Source organism: Meles meles, chromosome 3 (assembly GCF_922984935.1).
Source record: "Meles meles chromosome 3, mMelMel3.1 paternal haplotype, whole genome shotgun sequence".
In the NCBI taxonomy this organism is placed as follows: Eukaryota; Metazoa; Chordata; class Mammalia; order Carnivora; family Mustelidae; genus Meles; species Meles meles.
In genome coordinates, this window is record NC_060068.1 from 40,898,307 (window position 1) to 40,914,683 (window position 16,377).

The 16,377-nt window shown below is 38.1% G+C and overlaps 1 protein-coding gene and 1 pseudogene across 2 annotated transcripts in view; both read right to left on the reverse strand.

Annotated features, from left to right (window-relative positions):
* DTWD2 (DTW domain containing 2) overlaps positions 1-16,377 on the reverse strand; it is a 108,137-nt gene that overhangs the window by 15,414 nt on the left and 76,346 nt on the right. The window lies entirely within an intron of this gene.
* Positions 10,405-12,179, reverse strand: LOC123939365 (annotated as a pseudogene).

Genomic DNA, 16,377 nt, shown 5'->3' on the forward strand with positions numbered 1-16,377 from the left:
TTTGAAATTTTAAGCATTTTCTTTAAAAAAAATTAGTGGGGGTATGAAAACAAAAAATTCCTTAAGATTATTGGTGGATGGGGACACCTGGGTGACTCAGTTCGTCAAGCGTCTACCTTCAGCTCAGGTCATGATCCCAGGGTCCTGGGATGGAGCCCTGCATCAGGCTCCTTGCTCAGCAGGGAGCCTGCTACTCCCTCAGCCTGCCACTCCTCTGGCTTGTGCTCTCTCTGACAAATAAATTAAAAAAAAAAAAAAGATAATTGGAGATAATTTTAGAGTGATTTCAGAAAATTAACAGAATTTTATGCTATGCAACAATGCCAAGAGAGAACGTCACTATAGATTACAAGTCTTTGCATTATTTTCTGCTGTCCTGATTCCTATTTTTTCCAACAACAGTTACTAAAGACAAGTCTCTGCTGAACACATGCTATAGAAACTAACTTTTGTGATTTCCACTGAAACTCAAAATGTCCAACTTAAATACACTTACAGATATGCATTCTTTCATATCAGGTTTCTATCTAACTTATATCTAAATTAGAAACTTACTCAGGATATGAGAAACTGACGAACTAGTCTTACCTAAACAATAATCAATTCTAGAATGCCTTGCTAGTCAAACATTTTTCACCAAAGATAAACTTCATTTAACAATTAGCAGTTCTATCCATTTCAAAAGCTGTCATGGCTTCATAAATGGCTATAGAAAAATGAGTCATAGGGGCACCTGGGTGGCTCAGTGGGTTAGGCCTCTGCCTTCGGCTCAGGTCATGATCTCAGGGTCCTAGGATCAAGCCCCGCATCGGGCTCTCTGCTCAGCAGGGAACCTGCTTCCCGTCTCTCTCTGCCTGCCTCTCTGCCTACTTGTGATCTCTCTCTGTCAAATAAGTAAATAAAATCTTTAAAAAAAAAAAAAGAAAAAGAAAAATGAGTCATAAATTAGCTGAGGTGTGAAATAAAGCACATATTAGACTATTTACTTCATAAGTTGGTTTGTCACGCAAGACTTACATTTTAAAATTTAGTGAGCGAAATGGTACATTTTATCGATTACAAACATTTATTTCGTCTGTAACTTCGAATTAAAATAGTGTGTATGAATTGCGGGGTGGAAGGCACAACTAAAAGCACGATATGGGGATTTAGACACACCTAAATCTAAATCTACATAATAGCTGTATGACCTCCAGCAAGTTTTTCCAACTCTCAGAGCCTAAAACTTGAACAACTTCAGGGGATGCCTGTGCTTTAAGGAGCTAGTCTCTATGAAGTGTTTAGCAACGTGTGCCCTACAGTAAGCAGTCCCTACAGGCCAAGAGGGTGAGGAGGGTGGTTTTACTGATGTGGTGGTGAGTCACAATGCTTTCTCCATAATCGAATGAACAGGTCTGAAGCTCTCCGATTTACCGCAATACAGCCGGATGAACAGCCTGGCCAAGGGTGTAGAATGAGTTGTGAGTTAGGACAGGGCTGGAAGTCAACTTCTACAGGATGGAAGAAGAAAAGCTAGAGAGTAGATAGAGAAAAAGCAGTCTTAGAGACAGGAGAAAGAAGAAGAAGAAAAGAGAGGTTTCACTGAATGCTGGAAAAGAATAAGTCACTTTACCACGTAAATAAAATATTCCTAGTAAGAATCCTGTTTAAAAAAAAAAAACAATTTTTACTCTTTCAACTTTGAAGTATGTGATTGGAGCATCATTAAAAGTGCCATCATGAGCAAAATAATTAGATCTTGTACCCATATCTTTAGATATTTCTTTAAAACACTCCCACACAATACTATATAAATAAAAGATAGATCAATAATTTATAAAGATGTTTGAAAATCACTTCTAAAAGAAAAAATGTTCATTTCTTGCATGAACTTGTAAGATTGTTTTATCTGCGAATGCTTTCTGCTATTTTCTCATCTTCCTATACCTCTTCATGTGTGTGACTTATGTGTGATGTTTAATTGACTTTATTACAGTGCAGACAGACATAAAAAAGAGTTGGTTAACAACAGGTTGCTATGTTCCTGTGAACAATACAGAGTACAGGATACCTAAATAGTAAGAAATGACAGGTTACAGAATATCAGAACTTCTAAGACCTGGGTATATTTATAACTAATTATTTAACTTTTTGTGTACCACTGGATCAAATATGTAGAATTTTAAATATCTATAGAACACTGTCTCAATTACAGTCTATATTTTATTGAGCAACATGGCAAAAACTAACTAAAAGGAGACATACACAGCGTTCACAAGATGGAAAACTAAATACTGGAGAGATGTTAATTCTCAAAATCTGACTTATGAGTGAATGGAATCTCAGTAGAAATCTGAAGAGGTTTTTCGTAAAGTGTGATTTTGTAAAGCTGATTCTGAAATTATATCTTAATGCAAGGGGGGAAAGAACCAAGATAGGCTGGAAGAACACAGTAGAAGAACTTGTTCTATCAGTAAGACCAAGTGTAAAGCAACATTAATTAACAGCATGGAGGGGGCACAGAGACGTATAAAATAATGGAAAAGAACTGAAAGCCTAGACCAAGATTCTCACATAGGTGCACAGGTGATAGATGACAGAGGGGGCACCCCAGCACAGTGAGTTTTATTCTGGCATCTTCAGTGAGTGGTGCTGGGACAATAAATGTGCAATAATCCAGGCAGCCATATGGGAGAAAAAAATGAAATTATACCCATAGCTCACACCAAACAGAAAAATCAATTACAGGTAGATTAAATACAAATGTAAAAGATGAAACTGCAAACTTTTAGAAGAACATAAGAGAATATGAGGGAGAGGTAAGGATGAATGTTGTAACACAAAAAAAACACTAACCATGAAAAAGAAGGATGGAGAAATTCAATGACATTAAAATATAAAATGCCATTTACCAAGACACATATAAAAAGAGAGAAAAGACAATATATTCACAATATATACAACTGCTAAGTGGCTCAGATCCAGAATACATAAGAACTCCTAGAAACTAATAAGAAAAAGTCAAAAAGCTGAAAGAAAAATGGCTGAGAGATGTTATTACACAATTCAACAAAGAGAACATCTAATAGCCAATAAATATAATAAAAGTGTGTTAAACCACATTAATAAACACAAGAATTAAAACAAAATAAGAAGCTATTAACACTCATCAGATGGGCAAAAAATTTAGAACACTGACATTACCAAGTGTTAGAGAGATCAACAGCCATACATTGCTGGTGGGAGCATAAACAGTTACAATCACTTTATAACAATTTGGTTCAATCTAGTAAAACTGAAATTATGCTTAAGCCATGATCCATCTAGTTCATTTCTAGGTATATACTGGGTGGGACTCGCATACGTGCATCATGCCCTGTGCACAAGAACATTCACAGCAGCTCTGATGATAACAGCTCCAAGCTGAAAACAACCCCAATGTCTACCAACAACAGAACACACAGTAATATATCCACATAATGGGATTTTGTACAGCAACGAAAATGAACAAAGTACAGGTATGAATAATAACACGGATGAGGGGCGCCTGGGTGGCTCAGTGGGTTAAAGCCTCTGCCTTCAGCTCAGGTCATGATCCCAGGGTCCTGGAATTGAGCCCCGCGTCGGGCTCTCTGTTCCGCAGGGAGCCTGCTTCCTCCTCTCTCTCTGCCTGCCCCTCTGCCTAGTTGTGATTTTTCTCTGTCAAATAAATAAAATGTTTAAAAAAAAAAATAACACGGATGAGTCTTAAATATATAATAGTGAAGAAAGACGATATACAAGAGAGTTTGGCTTCTAAACAGTTCAAAAATTAGGCAAAACTATAACATTTAGGAATACATAAATATATATAAATACAAAACAAAGAAATAATTATAATAAAGGTCAGGATACAGTTACTTCTGGAGGTAAGAAAGAAGGTAGTGAAGGAGGTAGTGACATGTGGTAGAATGGGGGACCACGCCTTCTCGGGTGCCAACAACATTCTATTTCTTGATTTAAATGGTGGCTTTACGAGCATTAAGTATTTCTTGACTATAAACATGTTTTATGAACATTTGAAAATAAAACATTCTCACAGTAAAATAAAATAAAAATAAATAAAAATAAAATAAAAAATTCTCACAATAAGCATTAGTTCAATAAATGCTCCTCCTTGACTATAAACATGCTTTATGAACATTTGAAAATAAAACATTCTCACAATAAAATAAAAATAAATAAATAAAAATAAAATTAAAAATTCTCACAATAAGCATTAGTTCAATAAATGCTCCTCCCTTATTATTACAAGTCTTATTTGCTATACAAAACACTAAAATCAAACTAGAAAACAGAGAATAGTCAGTAATTAGCTGTGCAACCTCGGGGAGGTTACTTACTTTTCAGGGTCTCACTTCCCTAATAAATAAAATAATTGATTTAAATCTCTCTCTTAGAGTCTTTCAAGTTCTAAAATTCTTGGATTCCCATTATCTCCCATCACTTGGGTAAACACTGTGAAAGCCCAGATTAAACCTCACGTATGTTTCCATTCATCACTGAACAGGCAAAGTGGAAAAAGTTGCAGAGGCAATATGAAATAGATACACACGCAGACATATTATTTCACTTTTATGTAAAGACCGATAAGCAGGCAAATGGTGACCCTGAATCACTATCTTCCTGTCAGCCTAACAGAGTGCTAAGGATACAAAGACCTGCCGACTGATAAATAAGTTTTTGAAACTCAAATAGGCAATAACTATCCTGAGAGCTGAAAAAAGTGCTAGAGAGGAATACAATATGCATCTATTGTGTGGCACTGTGGAATTTAATTTTATGAAGACTGCTGTCCATGCAAGTGTCGTCAACATCCTGAGATGTCCCATGATGCCTATACTTGTTCTGTTAATAAAGTCTCTTAGACTATTTCAGAGAGCTAGTGATATTCAAAAAGTGAACTCGTATTTCTTCAATGAATCCATCCCAACACAATCTGGACACCATAAAGTACTGTGTGATAGCCATTAATGATATAGTATCAAGACAAGATGGCATACTTCTATCAACATTGTAGTTTAAAAAATATGTCCGTAAGTGTTAGATACTGAGTTTGACAAATGAATTCATGTTCAGCGACACGTATAAAGCTGAAGAATCCCCACCCCAAAAAGTGGTGGAACCATGATAACCGCAAGGGAGAATGAGAAGAATAGGGGAAAAGAATAGGATGCGGAGTATTCTTACCAAACAGGAATTTCCTTACTATTCAGTAAGAAGAGAATTCTGATTCCAAATTAAAACTGAATTTTCCCAAAGCCCATCATTCATCTTTTCAAATGATTTAAAAGAATATTTTATTAGATGGTTAATCAAAACAATGGCATGTTAATTCCACATGTCTTTGTGGAAAGCATTAGTTACAAAAAATGTATTGCTATGATGATATGCAATATTTAACAAATTGTGGTTTATTGTTATGTTGTTTTTCACCATCTGCTTAATGAAAGCCTCTCTTGTAGTTTAACTTACTATTATCTTATTAAGATTCCCATCACTTCCTTAATCCATATAAAGGCTGTTTGTGTATATTTAATTTACTGGCAATATCTAGAACCCAACTCCATCTATAGTAATTAGTTCTTTTTCTACCAGACAAGGTCAACATTCTAAGCCAGGGACACAGACACACAAAGTCTGTGCCACTGCTAGCATGACTTCTAATTTTTAAATAACCTTCTCTCCAATGATATCACTCACTTCCAAGTCACCATCATTTCTAGCCCAAATCTCTGCAGATGGCAATCTGGACATCTTGCTTCCACTTTAGTCTTCCTGTAAGTCATTCTCTATGTGACGGTCAAGTAAGCAATTCTTTAAAAAACAAGCAGAACACATTATTACTCCAATTAAAATCCTTAGCTGGCCACAAGTAAAATCCTTCGCATGGGCTATAAATCACCCATGTCATCAACACTACCCTCTCCCACCTCTGTCACTATATACCACCAGACCAAGTACGAAAACCTCTCTACCCTTCTCTTTGCTTGCCTAACTACTACTTGTCCTTCACTTCTCAAATGCTAGAGAGGTCTTCAGGAATCTCCAGTTTCAATCAAATCCCCTTTTAAAGCACTCTTCCACAGAATTTAATACTTTAATTTGCAATTATTTACTGATCCCAGCTGCTATTTGTTTACCCACAATGGAAGCTCCATTAGGACATGGACTGTCTACTTGACTTACCACTATATTTTAATGTCAAGAACTGCATCCATCCCAGTGGCTAATATTTAATAAATAGGGGTGAATTAAGAACAGTGATCATCATCATTAGAAAAAAAATAAGGTATAGCTGTCTATTCAAACCCAGAAGTGAATGCATAGATTAAGGAGGGTTTACTAGTGAAGCAGATGTGGAAATGAGAAATAGATAATAAAGATCCATATAAAGAGATTAGGGATTTGTGTCTGATTTAAACTTATGAAAGTTGATGAACAACTATTTTAGCCAATTATTAACTTTTCCATAGGAAAGCTGGAATTGGGAAGCAAATATTATTAATCATAGTTTATCTCTTTTGAAGGAATTTAGTAAGTTTATAAGGCAAGGAGAGCCTACTGATGACACATAAATCCTACAAGAACTAGAAATCCAGCTAAGTGTTCTTAATGTTAAAAAAAAAAAAAAAAGGAATACACCTCCATGTAAGCTGAGAAATCTCTAGAAAGTGCTTAGATTTTATGAACCAAATATGAACTGTTTTAGTTACAAAATATGTAGTGCTTATCCAGTCTTCTTCTTGGAATATTAAAAGGATCACTCTCTTTTATTCTATGTATTCTAATACCATTTTCTATAATGCAAAATCTAAATAATTTCAGGAATCCAAAATCTAAATCTAAATAATTTTATCCCCTTTTGGGATAAAGGAAAAATTCAACCAGAGTAAACGCAGCATGTTATTGAAATCTACATCAAGAACATAAATAAATTATCTCTTCTAAACATTTTGCTTTAATTCAAAGTGACATTTTTAGAGCACTCATTTGGAGAAAAAAATTCTAAAGGGAATAAATGTCACGTAATTTTTTAATTGTACAGTCAAAGAAGGAAAAGAGATGTCAGAAAAACTTTTTCTACAACTGTTTTATTTGTCTAATCACATATATATGCACGCACACTCACATATATTTATTCTACCATAAATAGCCACAGAATTCAGATTCTACTCCTTTAAAATTACAATGTTCACATTCTTTACCCTAACTTTTCAAAGTAACACATTTTCATTTGGTTATAGGTTATTTTTAAATATTCTAAAAGTGAAAAAGCATCATGCAAACTTTTGTTGTACAACTTAAACTTTTACTCAGTGTGAGTGGTTTTTGGAATTGTTTAATAATACTACATAGAGGGGCGCCTGGGTGGCTCAGTGGGTTAAAGCCTCTGCCTTCAGCTCAGGTCATGATCCCAACCTCCTGGGATCGAGCCCCACATCGGGCTCTCTGCTTGGCCAGGAGCCTGCTTCCTCCTCTCTCTCTCTCTGCCTGCCTCTCTACCTACCTGTGATCTCTATCAGTCAAAAGAATAAATAAAATCTTAAAAAAAAAAAAGAATAATACTACATAGAAGTGGATACTAAAGTACTCTATCTGTAACAACAGAGCATATATTAATAGTCTTTTGAGTACTCAAAAGTCATTATTAGTCCTAAATTTAGCTATACATTATACCAGTATAGAAAACACTAACCCAAATTTGGATGCATTAAAATTCTGATGAAAGATGATGATGCTTATCTGAAAGTCTGAAAAGAAAATACTGGGTCTAATGACTTTCAATAACAACTATCTTTAGTATTTAGTCTGACATTAGGGTTTAAAAGGATAGCAGGTAACTCAAGCTCACCATGTTTATTAGCAACACATCAGAAAAATTTTGCATTTGGGCTTACTTTCTATAATCATCAATGTCTTTTCTAAATATAAAAAATAACATGTTCATTATAATAGACATATGAGATTTAGAAATGCATAATAAAAAAAGTGAAGGTACCCTGTAATTTCACTACCCAGAGACAATGACTATTTACTATATAGTATTTATTCTTCCAACATCTTAATTTTATATGTAATTATGAAATTTTTAATATCTATAAGAGGAAATAATATTTGCGTTATGAAGTATAAGACTGAAATTAATATCCCTGAATCTTCTAATTAATCTTTAAGAAACATAGGAAAACCGAAATGACTGACACTCCCAGGACCCTGCTCTCAGTATGCTCCACACAGTCACCAAAATACAGACAGACAGGCTGATGGATACAGAGAAAGATCCACACAACCATCTCACTTAAAAATGTTCACAGTAAAAGAGCAGAAGTTCTCCTAACCAACTTGACCTCCACTACTCTAAATTTTTTATCATTCTTGGGGCGCCTGGGTGGCTCAGTGGGTTAGGCCTCTGCCTTCGGCTCAGGTCATGATCTCAGGGTCATGGGATTGAGCCCCGCATCGGGCTCTCTGCTCCACAGGGAGCCTGCTTCCCCTTCTCTCTGCCTGCCTCTCTGCCTAGTTGTGATCTCTGTCTGTCAAACAAATAAGTAAATAAAATCTTAAAAAAAAAAAAAAAAAAAAAGAATTTTAAATTTTTTATCATTCTCTTATTTTTAGGTATCCTAAATAAGACATTGCTCAACTTTGCCTACTTTCAAGCTTTACAAAAAAGGTAATTTTTCTTCTATGACTCGTCTTTTTAAGAATATTCTAATCCAGGGGCACCTGGGTGGCTCAGTGGGTTAAGCCTCTGCCTTCGGCTCAGGTCATGATCCCAGGGTCCCAGGATCAAGCCCCGCATCAGGCTCTTGCTCAGCAGGGAGCTTGCTTCCTCCTCTCTCTCTCCACCTGCCTCTCTGTCTGTCAAATAAATAAATAAAATCTTAAAAAAAAAAAAAGAATATTCTAATTCAGGGATTCATCCATATGCCATTCATACAGCTGCCATTCTCTCACTCTCCTTTCTGTCTGACAGCAACCCTGTTTGCAGATCTGTCACAATTTATGCATTCATTGAAACACAGGAGTTATTTAAAGTTATTTGCTAAAAAAAATAAGTTATTTGCTATTATAAAAAATAATAAAAATCCATGTGTCCTAGTATAGAAGCTTCCCCAGGGTACACATGTAGGAGTAAAGCTGGTAACAAAGTGTTGGGGTATACTTTCTGCATTTAACAATGACAAATGTGCTCCAAAGTAGGTCTACCTTATACACCCTTCAGCAGAGAATATACGTTCCATTTGCTCCATATCATCACCAACATTTGATATTATCAGATGTTTTGAAATGCGTGTCAATCTAGTGGGTGTAAAATAGTTTTTCATTGTGAGTATTTTGTATTTCTTCTTTCTTCTACTTAGTGTATCAGTTTAAAAAGCTCCCCTATATCCTTTACCTTCACTCCAATGAGGCTGAGAACTTTATTATCCATTTTACAAATGAAGAAAAGTCGATATATGCACTTTTTTAATTAAAAGAAAGTTTTGGAGAGTCCAACAGAAATACATGTATATAGGAGACTTAGAGATCTCTGAAGGGGGAAAAAAATAGAGAGAGAGAGAGACAGATTTATACAGATATATCTAAAAGGAAAAAATGGCACAAGCTTGATCCAGAAATAGTACTTGAGAATTATAAGAAGGGAATAATTATGGGTAGCTGATCAAACTATTTGGGGAGCACATGTAGGACACCACTCAGGGATTTTCAGCTACCACCAATGGTGAATGATTTGCTGGTGACTGTGGTCAGATCCTACTAGGCAGGAGAAGGAACCAGTGGAACAAAGGTGATCATTATTAAAAATGACCTCATTCTGAACCCCACCCCACGCTACTACAGGAATCTCGATTTACTGCTTGCCTGTTGCACCATGAAGACAGGCTATCTTATACCTCTTAGCATGCTCACAACCTGATATTATCTTGAAATAATAGGTTTGTGAATGTTTTTGGAAAGATATCCATGTGAAGTAGAAGGCTGGGAATTAAGCAGCTCTAATCCGAGGATCCCTAAGTATGTCTTTGTGACTCTGGCCGAGCCATAAAACTCCTCACTGTCCTTAATCTGTTGTGCCTGCTAGAGTCATAAAATCAAATGAAAATGAGTATGGCAAAGCATTCTATGAAATGTGAAATGCTTTATAAGTGGAAAGAGTTAATATTATTAATGCTGCTAATGTTCAAAGTTGTCCATCTATGTTGAGCAATTTGTAATTTTAAAAGTCAGAAAGTTGATTAAAGCTGCAAGTAAAATAGAGAAGTTTAAAAAATTTTTTTGAAGTAAAGAAAAGGGTGGAATTTAATCTTTATTTACAGACACTGCAAGAGAGGAGATTCCACATAGAAATAAGAAACCCACTGGGAGGAGGCGCTTCATACAGTTTGTACAGTTTGGAACTGGTCAAGTAGAGTTTTGTTGTAAAAAGTGCTACAATAACAAAACACATTTAAAAAGAGTTCTTAGTAGAGAAACAGTAAGACAAACTTCTACCAAACAGAGCACACCACAAACAACTTCCTGCGTCAGCTGTACAAGCTAAAAGTTAAAGGTCCCAGCGGTGCCATCCTGAACCTGGAACGTATAGCCTTCAGAGGTAGTTTCTGGCACAACATTCTGATCTTCCCCTTCCTCTACAGAGAAACACTTCTCAATCAAGTTTAATGAAGCTTTGTACATAGACTCATTTTCATGGTTTTGTAGAGCCTCGATTTTGTCCAAACCTCCACATTCTTCGATCATTATACTAAGTTTCTCGGTTTCACCTTTGGAAATGGCATCCAGAATGACCAGAATAATTTTGGTATCCTTCGCAGTTAAGAGGTTCATCAATGGTTCTATTATGCCACAATGGACGAGGTATACAATCTGTTCAACTGTCCCACCACTTGTATAGTTGGTCACAGCCCAGACAGCTTCCTTTTGTGTCTTAAAGTCTGCCTTAGAGAGAACACCAACGAGGAATGGGACTAATCCATGATTCACAACTTGCTGAATCTGGTCCTGGCGGCCAGCTCTAATGTTTGACATTGTCCACGTGGCTTCCTTCTGAATATTAGTTTTGGGGTTTGTTAGCAGGCTGGGAAAGACAGCAAGCGCTCCGGCATCTATTACAACCTGAGTCTGTTCATCTGTCCCAGTAACAATATTTCCTATGGCTCTTAGCGCAGGAGTCACAATGGGCAATTCAGTAGCTCCTAGAAGCTTTACAAGCTGGGGCACAACTCCTGTTTTCACAACCATCTCAATCCGTTCATTTGAACCATCCGTCAGGTAGGAGATGGCCCAGCAGGTATCTGCCAAGACCTCTGGATCGTCATGATGCAGGAGACGAACTAAGGTAGGAAGAATCTGCTCGACGGCATCTAGCGGGGGTGCGGGGTTCTTGTTGCGACAAAGGTTTGAAAGTGTCCAAGTAAGGTTCCGTAAGTAGCCACATGCTAACGATGACATATCAGGAACCGCAAGGAGAGCCAGAAGTGGTTCAACTGCACCATACTTGATAACCAAGTCTCGAAAAACTGAACTGTCACCTGCAATGTTTCCTAGAGCCCACACAGCCTGTTCGCTGATGTGGGCGTGGGAAGATGCCAACAGGGAAATGAATGCTGCGATAGCCTCCATCCACCACAGACTTGGTCTGTTCTGATGTCCCGGAAGCAATGTTAGTGAAAGCCCAAGCGGATTCAAACTGAATGGGACTACAATCGGTTCTGCCCAAGAAGGACACAAATTTTGGAATCAAACCAGCCCGGATTATGTTGTCTATGGGGGGCTGCTTTTCCCGAGAAAGCAGTTTCCTAGCAGCTTGAGTAGCCTGGAGCTGGCTTTCCAAATTGTTGCTATTCATGCCCTTGACAATGTCATCAAGAGACCAATTTACAGTGCCCTGGTTGTTGCGGTTTTCCTGCAGTGGAGAGGTAGCATCATCGGGAAACGAGCTTACGTTTCTCCTTTTCAGCATCTGGTCATCCTTCTTAGCTTTCCTCAGCTCCACATTAACTTCTATTCGACGCCGCCTCATTTCTGTACTGTCTTTCCCCTTGTTCTTGAATCTATTAAGGCGGGCAGCTGGTGAATTAGCATTCTCGTTGGTGGACATGGTTATGAGACAAAGGGAGAAAGCTACACGGCCGGCTCAGGCTTCCACGGGAGGTGGTCTGGGACGCGCAGGCTGCAGGTCAGCTGTCCTCAAAACGTCCACCACGGATCATCCCAAAGACGGTGTGGCCGAGAAGTTTAAAAATTTTTAAGACACCTCGGGGCGCCTGGATGGCTCAGTGGGTTAAGCCTCTGCCTTCGGCTCGGATTGTGATCTCGGGGTCCTGGGGTCGAGCCCCGCGTCTGGCTCTCTGCTTGGCGGGGAGCCTGCTTTCCCCTCTCTCTCTCTCTGCCTGCCTCTCTGTCTACTTGTGATCTCTGTTAAGTAAATAAATAAAAATCTTTAAAAAAAAATTTTTTTTAAGACACCTCAACAATAGTCTCTATTCTGCCCCTAATGAGTTGAGTGACTGTTCCTATTTGGTATTTAATGTGTGTAATCTTGGTTTTTTGGTTTTTTTTTTTTTTAAAGATTTTATTTATTTATTTGACAGAGAGAGATCACAAGTAGGCAGAGAGGCAGGCAGAGAGAGAGGAGGAAGCAGGCTCCCTGCGGAGCAGAGAGCCCGATGCGGGGCTCGATCCCAGGACCCCGAGATCATGACCCGAGCCGAAGGCAGCGGCCCAATCCACTGAGCCACCCAGGCGCCCCTTGGGGTTTTTTTGTTTGTTTTTTAACTAAGTATAACCTGCTATGTGTGTGCACACACATATGTGTACCCCTCCTTTTTTCTGAGAGGGAGAGAGAGCTGCAGAGAGTGGGTGTGCAGAGGGAAGGGCAGAGGAAGAGAGAGACTCCCAAGCAGGCTCCACTTTCAGCAAGGAGCCCCGCACAGGGCTCGATCTCATGGCCCTGAGATCATGACCTGAGGCCAAAACCAAGAGTCAGATGCTCAACCAATCAAGCTACCCAGGTGTCCCTATGCACCCCTATTTTTATAATATTGGGTGTTCTTCCTCTAATTCATAGGATACTTTGTATCATATATCACAAATACCGTCTATCTATAGCATGCTCACTATCAACCTTTTACCTGATAGTTCCTGCTTTCCATATTGTGTTGACAGCATCTTAAACATCAAAGTCACCTAAAAGGATGAGAGGTAGTGGCTCCTCGCAACACAGAGGGCTGGGTATGTGTCTGCTCCCTCCAGCGAGAAAAGAAAATCTCACAACTGACAGAGTATTGAGTAGAGTACATAGAAGGGTCTTTCCTCCATAATAGGGAATAAGTAGCACTACACTGAGCACTTGAGTACTTGCTTGCTTCCTCTTCTATATCTGCCATCATCATAAGAATATGCTTGAGATGGTCCCCAGGAGGGTGAGAAGCAAGTGGAGAAAAGCTTAATCACATCAAGGACCTATCTATCCATGGGCCAGTGTATGCCGACTCTAAGAGGAAGGCCAGCCATGACGAGCAGAGCTGCCCAGCATACACACAGCTCACCCTGTGAGCAACAAACTTATTTTTGTATGCCACCAAGATATTTGTGGTTGTTACACAGACTTATTGTGGTAGTATATAGCCAGTACACTGTGTAAACTTTTATATGATAAAGAGGGTATTTGGTTCTAACGTAACCACAGAGCTTTGCAGTATTTTAAAATGAAATCATCTGCTGCCACCTAAAATTAAAAGGTTGAACACCCTAAAAACATATACTTAAAAACGGTTAAGATAGTAAATGCTGTTATGTGTATTTTAACACTATGTGTATTTTGACACCTTTCCATTTAACAATGGAAAGGATCTTTCGTGTATATAATGTCAGGCATTAATTAAAGATGGCATTAAAAAGTCCTCCCCAGGGGACCTGGTGGCTCAGTGGCTTGGGCCTCTGCCTTCAGCTCAGGTCATGATCTCAGGGTCCTGGGATCAAGCCCTGTGTCGGGCTCTCTGCTCAGCGGGGAGCCTGCCTCCCCCTCTTTCTCTGCTTGCCTCTCTGCCTACTTGTGAGCTCTCTCTATCTAAAAAAATAAATAAACAAAAAGTCCTCCCCAATCCAGGCCCTATCCTACTCTCTGGCATCTTTTCTTGCCATTTTGTTATGTGTACCTCATTTTCCAAGGACCCTGATCTGCCTATGGTTCCTTATAATGCCGGATGCTCTTTCTCTTCTCTGACACTCTATCCCCACTTTCCCCTCTTCCTAGCAGTGTCCTTCCTCCTGCCGCTCTTCCCCTGGGTAACTCCTGATACCTTTGTTAGGTGGGTAACATCACTCCTACAAGAAACATTCCATCATCATTTCCCCTGCTGGGATACACATTATTCCTCTTCTCCCAAAATACCTACTACCATTGTTCTTGGAGCACTGCATTGTAATTATATTTATGTACTTGTCTCTTCCAACTCAGCTGTGCTCTTTAAGAAAAGATAACTGGCTCTCTCCTCGTCTTGTGTTTATGATGCCTAACAAAGGACCTGGTACATAAAAAATGTTGAATAAAACTTCTGCTTTATACATACATGTACAAGCAGACAAGCCAACCAGTCACAGTCCCTTCCCAGGAAAGACAGGAGCTTTGCCTTATAATTTTTTCTATACTTTTTTCTCACCACTGAGGAAAGAACCCTGGAATAGGAACTCACCAACAGATACAAAAATGCCTAACACTTAAGAAAAATAGAGAAGTGGTTTCTATACTGGGATACTTAGCGGCAGTTATGAAAAAAATTTATACGATAGCAGAGCTCTTCAGAAGTGCTCAGAATCATAAAATACTACATGACTCCAGATATATTTTGTCTCTGTTATGGGACTTACTCTAAAAAGTAAGAAAAGGCCAAGGAATCTGGACCCCTTGAAAACCACTCAGTAAATATTAAAATGTAACCCCAGCAAGGGGATTTGCTTACAAACAATTCAGCATGACAGAAAAAGAACTTAAGTAAAAGTGCTCATTTCAAGAAAAGACAGAACTGCCTCCCCCAGCAGTGCTGCATTCAATGATACACGAGACTTTATATTTTATGTCCAAATTTTCATTTGCTTTTGACAAGGCTCCTGTGCATGAACACAAAAACAGGAAAAAACTCATCTGAATTTGGATAAGAGATTGGTGAAATCACAACTCCTGTGACTTCCTGACATTTGGCTCATTTTTTAAATAAATCCTTAACGGGAAAACTGGGAGATGTTCAAAACTATAGAACAATGACAGTAAACAAATTCCCTAGCTGAATTAGGAAACAACTTCCCATTAATTAAAAACATGTACAATTGGAACAGTGTCTTTCTTTCTGAGTTATTCTCCTAACTCATCTACCTTGCCTTCAGTCCTCAGCTATTATACTCCATCACTCATGAGAGGCTAGCTAAGACTAAACAAGGTGAAATGGACAAATAAACAGGACAGACTTCTTCATCCTTAAGGTTCTCTAAAGTCTAGTAAACAATAACTCCACCTGAGAGTAATCCTGTTTTCCTATTTTAGAAAAAATAATTATTAATTGGTAATATCTTTTAGACTTTTGGTTACATCTGGACTTCTAAATGTGTAAGACATGTTATGAATGAGAAAATAATTCCATTTTTAAAATAATTACTCAGAAAAACAAAACAAGTATCCATACTTCCTGGAAATCTTACAACGGATCCATGTTAAAATAGTATTTGAAATAAGAGCAACAAAAGGGGGTCCCTGGGTGGTTCAGTGGTTTAAGCCTCTATCTTCAGCTCAGGTCATGGTCTCAGGGTCCTGGGATCAAGTCCCATATCAGGCTCTCTGCTCAGCGGGGAGCCTGCTTCCCCCAAACCCCGCCTGCCTCTCTGCCTACTTGTGATCTCTTTCTTTCTGTCAAATAAATAAATAAAATCTTAAAAAAAAAAAGAGCGACAAAAGGTTTCTTACATACTTTTCTGCCCGTATTTCAGATTAATAAACCATACATCATTATTTTATACAGCATCATAATTTTAAAAATTAATGATTAGTAGTGATGTAAAATAATCTCCCTGGGGATGATAGAAAAAATGGAGCTGACCAAAGTAACTTTGGAAAATGGCATTTTAACTTGATACCATTAGGTTAAAGACAAAAAAGAACTGCACAGAAACATAGTACTCTGGTTGGTAAATGTATTTCTTATGAGGAAAAGAGTCAATAATCATGAAACTATTCTGCCTATGTACTTTTTGAACAAATAAATGAAATGTAGATAATGGGAGCCAGGCTTCTCAAGGTCAGAGAAAGAATTTATTTATGAGTAAGGGAGAAAGGCAGGAATAAATATCATGGTGCAG